A 7,461-nucleotide genomic window follows, 5' to 3' on the forward strand; every position below is an offset into this window, starting at 1 on the left:
CAATGCCCCCTCTCTATTTCCCTCAACTAGCATAATACGTTTTTAAAATGTTCCATTTCTAATTTAAATTTCTATAACAGCTAAACGTGTTTTAAAACTTTGTAAGTTTACGGTTACCATAATCAAATTTAACTTTAAATCAAGTTATCAATTCAGGTATCCCTTCCAGATATATTCTAATTCTTAATCTCTCATATCCCTCATTTTATCTCAAGTCTCACTTATTTCTTCTTCCATTACTGAGTCCTTTTTAATGACTGGGTGTTGGGTGCCAATTCAGGCCAGCCTGTCAAAAGGAGTAACTTTTCAAGCATCTGTGACAGAGGAGGTTCTGGTTGACATTTGGGTGGGGGGGGGTTTCCTTTTTTTTCTTATCTTGTTCTGGAACTCCTTCCCCCCTTCAATTCAATTCCGGGTTTTTCCCTGTTTCTTTGCTTTGTGTGCTTCACATTGCTTAGTCAATATTGACATTTTGTTCTGTTCTGTCCATTACATTAAAAAAAAGAATTAGCAGTGGCCTTACATAAACCTATGGCGTAACCGTGTCCTGGCACAGCTACTGCCACGTCTTCCGCTAATGAAGTCCTCAACTTAAGACCCCAGTTGAGTCCAACACTTCTGTCGCTAAGTGAGTCTTGCTCTGTTTTACGACCTTCCTTTTCGCCCTTGCCAAGTGAATCTCTGGATTTGTGAAGTGAGTTAACAGCCATGTAATCTCTTCCTCTTTTTTTTTTTTTTAAGAACAGCAGGAAAAAAACAAGAGAAACTTTTTATGGGTCCAGTAAAGGTGATTATGTAGCAGAAGTAATTCCCGCATTTAAGCTATGTTGAAGATCCCCAAATCGGGTACAAAGTTGCCAACCTCATTTTTTATTTTATTTTTTTGCACAAATCAATACCATTTGGCAACTTCGCTTATTGATGCTCCCCTTCCGGTTATGGTTCTTGAAGTAAAGAAGTTCAACCTGTTACTATTTGTTTACTGGCCGTTCAAAATGAGGCTGCACTGAATGAAGAGACTTACAACACCTGACGTTCTGACTGTTGCAGCGTCTCTGCGGTCATGGGATCAACATTTAGGGGCTTGGCAGCGAACCCACCTTACAAGCCCACATCCTGGGTCTCCTTCCCGCCTCACCAGTCCAGGTCCACTTTAGAACAGAGGACAGGGCTCTCTAAACTTGGCAACTTTAAGACTTGTGGACTTCAACTCCCAGAATTCCTCAGCCAGCTAGCCAGGACAATTTTGGCACTTGAAATCCACATATCTTATTTTATTCCTAGAATAGCCCAATGTCTCGCTCTGGGGAGAAATATCTATCCAACTGCTGGAGATTCTACAATCTCTGCTGCCATCTACTGGCTGGGACTGCAATCTGCACCCAGGAAATCTTTCCATATTCTAAGAGCAGTGATGGCGAACCTTTTAGAGACCAAGTGCCCAAACTGCAACCCAAAACCCATTTATTTATTTATTTATTTATTTATTAAAATTTATAGACCGCCCCACTCCCGCAGGACTCTGGGCGGCTAACAATAAAAACACAATATAAATTAACAAAACAAACAATACAATAACAGTCATCCAGGGGTCAGATTTTATAAACCCCAGGCCTGCCGGAAAAGCCAGGTCTTAAGCAGCTTGCGGAAAACCAACAGGGTAGGAGCGGTCCTAATCTCCAGGGGGAGCTGGTTCCAAGACGTGGGTGCCATCACAGAGAAAGCCCTCCCCCGCGGCCCCGTCAAATGGCACTGCTTGGCCGACGGGACCTGAAGGAGGCCCAGCCTGTGGGATCTAACCGGACATAGGGAACTATGAGGTAGTAGGCGGTCTCGCAAATAGCCTGGCCCTGAGCCATATAGAGCTTTAAAGGTAATAACCAGCACCTTGAATTGGACCTGGAGACCAATAAGCAACCAGTGCAGCTCACGGAGGATAGGTGTAACGTGGGTGTACCAAGGAACACCCACTATCACTCGTGCGGCTGCATTCTGGACCAACTGTAGTCTCCAAATACTTTTCAAGGGTAGCCCCATGTAGAGCACGTTGCAGTAGTCCAGGCTTATGCATCGTCGGATGCCGGGTGGGTGTGGCCCATTGGGTGGGCATGGCTGTGGTGGTAACGGCAGACGGGGTGGGACTAAAAAGTTCAATCAATCAATTCCAACTTTGCAAGATCTTTTTTTTTTCCCCCGCGAGAACGTGAAATTGATTGATTGAACCTTTTTTTTTTTTTTGCACACGGCGGGAGGCCTAAAGTGAAAAGGTTTTATAAAACCCAGCATTCACACAGCAGATAACCAGATTAGTTGCAAATCTTCAGGTTGCATTTTCACAACATGTCAAGGGCAATTACTTTGAACACGTTTGATTGTAGTGGGGTGTCTTTTCTCAGGGGGGGGGGAATTTAAGGAGTCACCTTATAAGGGAGATAGAGACAGAGAAAGAGACAGAGAAGGAAGGAAGGAAGGAAGGAAGGAAGGAAGGAAGGAAGGAAGGAAGGAAGGAAGGAAGGAAGGAAGGAAGGAAGGAAGGAAGGAATGGTGGGATTCAAATATGGGACCAACCGGTTCTCTGTGTGGACGACGCTTCCGGAAGTCCATTCTGGGCCTGGGCAACAAAAAATTAGCTACTGGTTCTGCCAAAGTGGTGCGAAGTGGCTGAATCCCACCACAGGAAGGAAGAAAGGAAGAAAGGGAGGGAGGGAGGAAGGAAGGAAGGAAGGAAGGAAGGAAGGAAGGAAGGAAGGAAGGAAGGGGGAAAAGGAGGGAGGGAAAATAACAATGTTTATATTTTTGCAGGTCAGAATAATGTAACAGCCCAGAACAGGGTCCTCAAAAGAAAGAAAATAATGACTTTTGAATAGAATTAGTGTACCTTGGAGCATCATTTTTTTAGCATCCTAAGTGATTAATATATGTTACTTCTAAGTAAGGGTGTAGGTCTACACATTGTTGTATATGTTTAAATGTGTGTTACGTATGTGTACACTTGAAGAGCAAGCAAATAAATTTCATTTTTAATGTTGCCGTTGTGCCCACAGTAAAAAAATGACAATAAACATTATCTAATCTAATCTAATAAGAGCTTATTCACTCAATCTGAAAAACTGCACACAGCTACTTCCAAGGATCTCTTCGGGATCTGTCTTTGCTGATTGGCGATGGATCTAGCATCTGACAGGGATCATCCCCTTGTTAATCCTTTCCCCTGTCTGGGTTTTTTTTTTTTTTTAAGCAAAAGTTGGACAGGCAGGCTAGTCCCTACCCCACACCACGTAACCCCACATTATTCTCGCTTTCCAATTGCTTTCTGGCAGGGGTTGTGGAAGTGCGAAACGGGACTTTCCAGGCATCAAAACTTCTGGGAAATTTGATCTTTCCAGCAGAAGGAGGAGGAGGAGGAAGAGGAGGAGGAGGAGGAGGAGGAGGAAGAGGCGGGAGGGGGGGGGGAATCGCAGGTTCTACTCTCCTTGTTAAGAGAGAAAAAAAAGACCAGGCAGCTTAGAATGATCTAACCACTCTCTACCCCCCGCCTTACAGGTGGAGAAAATAATGAAAAATATAAAAAAAGAAAATGGGATGTTTAAGAATTGCCGGGGTTGAATTCTCTTGGGATGCAGCTGCAGTCACAGGATCCCGTCCTTAATACAGGTAGTCCTCAACTTACAATAGTTCATTTAGTGACCGTTCAAAGTTACAACGGCACTGAAAAAAGCGACCGACAAGCATTTTCCACACTTACGACCGTTGCAGCATCCCCAGGGTCACGTGATCAAAAGTCAGTCAGCTTGGCAACTGACTCACATTTACGACGGTTGTCTTGTCCCAAGGGCCACGTGATCCCCTTTTGCAACCTCAAAGTCAACGGGGGGAGCCAGATTCGCTTAACGACCGGGTGACTAGCTTAACAACCACAGAAATTTACTGGAAACTAAAATGGAATGGATGGAAACTCATCAAGGAGAGAAGCAATCTAGAACTAAGGAGAAACTTCCTGACAGTAAGAACAATTAACCAGTGGAACAACCTGCCTCCAGAAGCGGTGAATGCTCCAACACTGGAAGTTTTTAAGAAGAGACTGGACAGCCATTTGTCCGAAATGGGGTAGGGTTTCCTGCCTGAGCAGGGGGTTGGACTAGATGACCTCCAAGGGCCCTTCCAACTTTATTATTATTATTATTATTATTATTATTATTATTATTATTATTATTATTAAGAAGCACCAGATGGAAACTGATCAAGGAGAGAAGCAACCTAGAACTAAGGAGAAACTTCCTGACAGTAGGAACAATGAACCAATGGAACCACCTGCCTCCAGAAGCTGCAAATGCTCCAATACTGGAAGTTATTAAGAAGAGACTGGATGGCCATTTGTCCGAAATGGTATAGGGTTTCCTGCCTGAGCAGGGGGTTGGACTAGATGATCTCCAAGGTACCTTCCAACTTTATTATTATTGTTGTTGTTGTTGTTGTTACCGTATTATTATTATTATTGTTGTTGTTGTTGTTGTTGTTGTTGTTATTATTATTATAAAACAGCTGTGGCAAAAAAAGTTGCAAAATGGGGCAAAATTCATTTAACAAATGTCTCCCTTAGCAACAGAAATTTTGGGCTCAGTTGCGGTCATAAGTGAAGGATGACCATGCTGGCTCGGGAATTCTGGGAGTTGAAGTCCACCCATCTCCGAGTGGCCAAGGTTGAGAAATACAGGCCTAGGCCAGGGGTAGGCAACCTTGGCTCTTTTATGACTGGTGGACTTCAACTCCCAGAATTCCTGAGCCAGCATGGCTCAGTTTGGACATCTCTCCCTTTCCCCTCAGCATGGCTGGCTCAGGAATTCTGGGAGTTGAAGTCCACGAGTCATAAAAGAGCCAAGGTGGCCTACCCCTGACCTAGCCATTCTTCTTTTCCAGGATGATGTCCAGATGTCCTGGCCATCAATTGTTAGCTGACTGGTTGATGATGGAAACCCATCAGGCTGAGAAGGTGGCCAGTTGCTAAAAGGGACCACAAGACCATTGTGAGCGTTTTGTTGCAACAGACCAGCCTGTTCCACAACCTTCCCTTCTGACTTCTCTCCTGCTCCCCTTATTCAGCTCTCTGCGTAAGCTGCCAGATGACTCACAGCCTCAGTTTCCCACAGCTGAGCTGGGAAGAGCCAGACCCCCTGAGTCACTCATCAGTTCCCAATTTCAAGAAGAAACACACAATCTTCACGGCAGGACATCCGTAAGCAAAAACTCCACCAGCTACATGTTGAAGCAGGATCCCCGACTGGAGAAGACGGTGAAAAGTCCATGGGGAAAGAGAAGAGGATTCAAAAACCCAGCAACTCCCCTAAAACCAGGATTTGCATGAGGGCCTCCAAAAAAAGACCGTGCAAACCAGCCCCCCCCCACTTCCCTCCCATGGATGCAGGGAAGTGATGTCAGCCAGTGATGACCACATATTTGGAACACCCAAGAAATAAATAGATCTTGGTTGGGTTAGAATAGAAATAGAATATCTTTACTGCCATTGTGTAACTCATGACAAAATGAAGTGCTGTCCAAAGTGCACACTACACCCACGTAAAAACCACAAATAAGAACGTACCATATTATATACATGCATCCTTCACCTTCTACTCACCACTGCGCTGCCCCTAATATTATACTTCAACGTTGTACTATACTGTGGGATTTAACAGCTCTATTTTTCAGCCTATTTGTCATTTGTTTATGTTATCCTGTACTCCTTTGTGTAAGCGCCAATGTTGTGTACTCATCACAGTAATTCTGGTGACCTTTGATTTCCCGGAGGCTCAAAGCTTTGGAACTGATTGGGGTGGAGTTGAAAAAGTTGGGAATACTGATAGGAAAAAGATATTTGTAGCCTGAGATTGAACTGTGGGGTCTTTGGTGGTCTCTGAGCTTGGGGGTTTTCTCGCAGACGTTTCAATACCCAACAAGGTAACATCATCAGAGAAAACCACCAAGCTCAGAGAACACCAAGAACCCCACAGTCCTCCTCCTCTAGGGAGCCGAGTGCCCCACTTCACCCCTCCTCTCACAGGACACCCTCCAAGTACAACAGTCCTCAACTTACGACTACAATTGAGTCCCACATTTCCAACTATCCTCGGTTTTGTTTTGACCACCTTTCTGGCCCACAGCTAAGGAAATCGCTGGCAGTTGTTAAGTGAATCATTGGGTCACTAAGCGAATCTAGCTTCCCCTCCTTCCCCCCCCCATTGATTTTGCTTGTTGAAGTCAGCCCGGAAGGTTACAAACCATCATCACATGACCACAGGGGCAGCGCAAGTGTCAAAAACACATGCCAAACGACATTTTGGGATTTTAGATCACGTGACCCTTGGAGGGATAGTGCAACGGTCGTTAAGGGTGAAAAACGGACGTAAGTCGCTTGTTTTCGTCGTAGCTTCGAACTAAACCAATGGTTGTAAGTCAAGGATTCTCTGTAACCCCTATAAACAGGATTGGAATCCCAGGACACCCTCCCACACACACACATATCCATGGACTGTTGCTCCTTCCTCAGCCACCAGGGGGCGCCATTCCCAAACCGCCGGGGACAGCGCCTCCCCTTTAATCCGGTTCTGGGGGGAATCCCGCTCTCCGCGCCCCGCCCTCCCAACCGCCAGCCCTACGTCATTTGCGCACACCGTTTGCAGCATCGCGCTCCTCCTCCCCTCCCCTCCGCCCTCCCCCGAAAAGAACCGGACGGTCTGGCATCCGCTTGCGAGGTCCTCTCGTCCTCTCCCCACCCCCCACCCCCACCCCCACCCCGCCAGGTTGTGGGGAAGGGAAAAGAGCAGATTCCCACGTGTTCTCCTGTCGCTTGCTGGGTAGGCAAGGATCGGGGGGGGGGCTGCGAAAGGGGCCAGAATGAATGAATGAACGAAGGAAAGGAAGGAAGGAAGGAAGGAAGGAATCAATAAACGGCGTTGCAAAAGTGGTGTGTGTGTGTGGTTGTGTGTGTGGTTGTGTGGTTGTGTGTGTTTCCGTGTGTTTCCTTCTCTCTCTCTCTCTCTCTCTCTCTCTCTCTCTCTCTCTCTCTCCTCTGCCCCAAAGTTGGCAGCGTGCAACTTCCACGTCGCAAGCCCCGAGTTGCCAAAGTGCAAACGTGCTGGGCGGTTTGACTTGAACCCAGCGCCGCCACCCACGCCCAGGCATGCACACGCACACACACGTTCACACCCTCCTGCCCTTCTCTCCGAAGGACGCGGTCGCCCCGTCCCGGGATTGTAACCGCCCCCGGGAACAGGCCGACTCTCAACAGGTGGAGCTCGCCTGCACCTCCCAGGACTAGCGGCAACAGCTCCGCCCGAGGCTTTTTTTTTTTGCAAGCTGCTTCGGCCCCGGCTTGCTGCAAAGGGCGAGCGGGGCCAGCCCAGTGGCCCGGGAGGGGGGGGGAGGCGTGAAACGGGGACCAAAGTCCACCACGCAGAAACACCC

This window comes from Crotalus tigris, unplaced genomic scaffold, assembly GCF_016545835.1.
Source record: "Crotalus tigris isolate CLP2741 ecotype Arizona unplaced genomic scaffold, ASM1654583v1 scf7180000018413.2111637, whole genome shotgun sequence".
Lineage (NCBI taxonomy): Eukaryota > Metazoa > Chordata > Lepidosauria > Squamata > Viperidae > Crotalus > Crotalus tigris.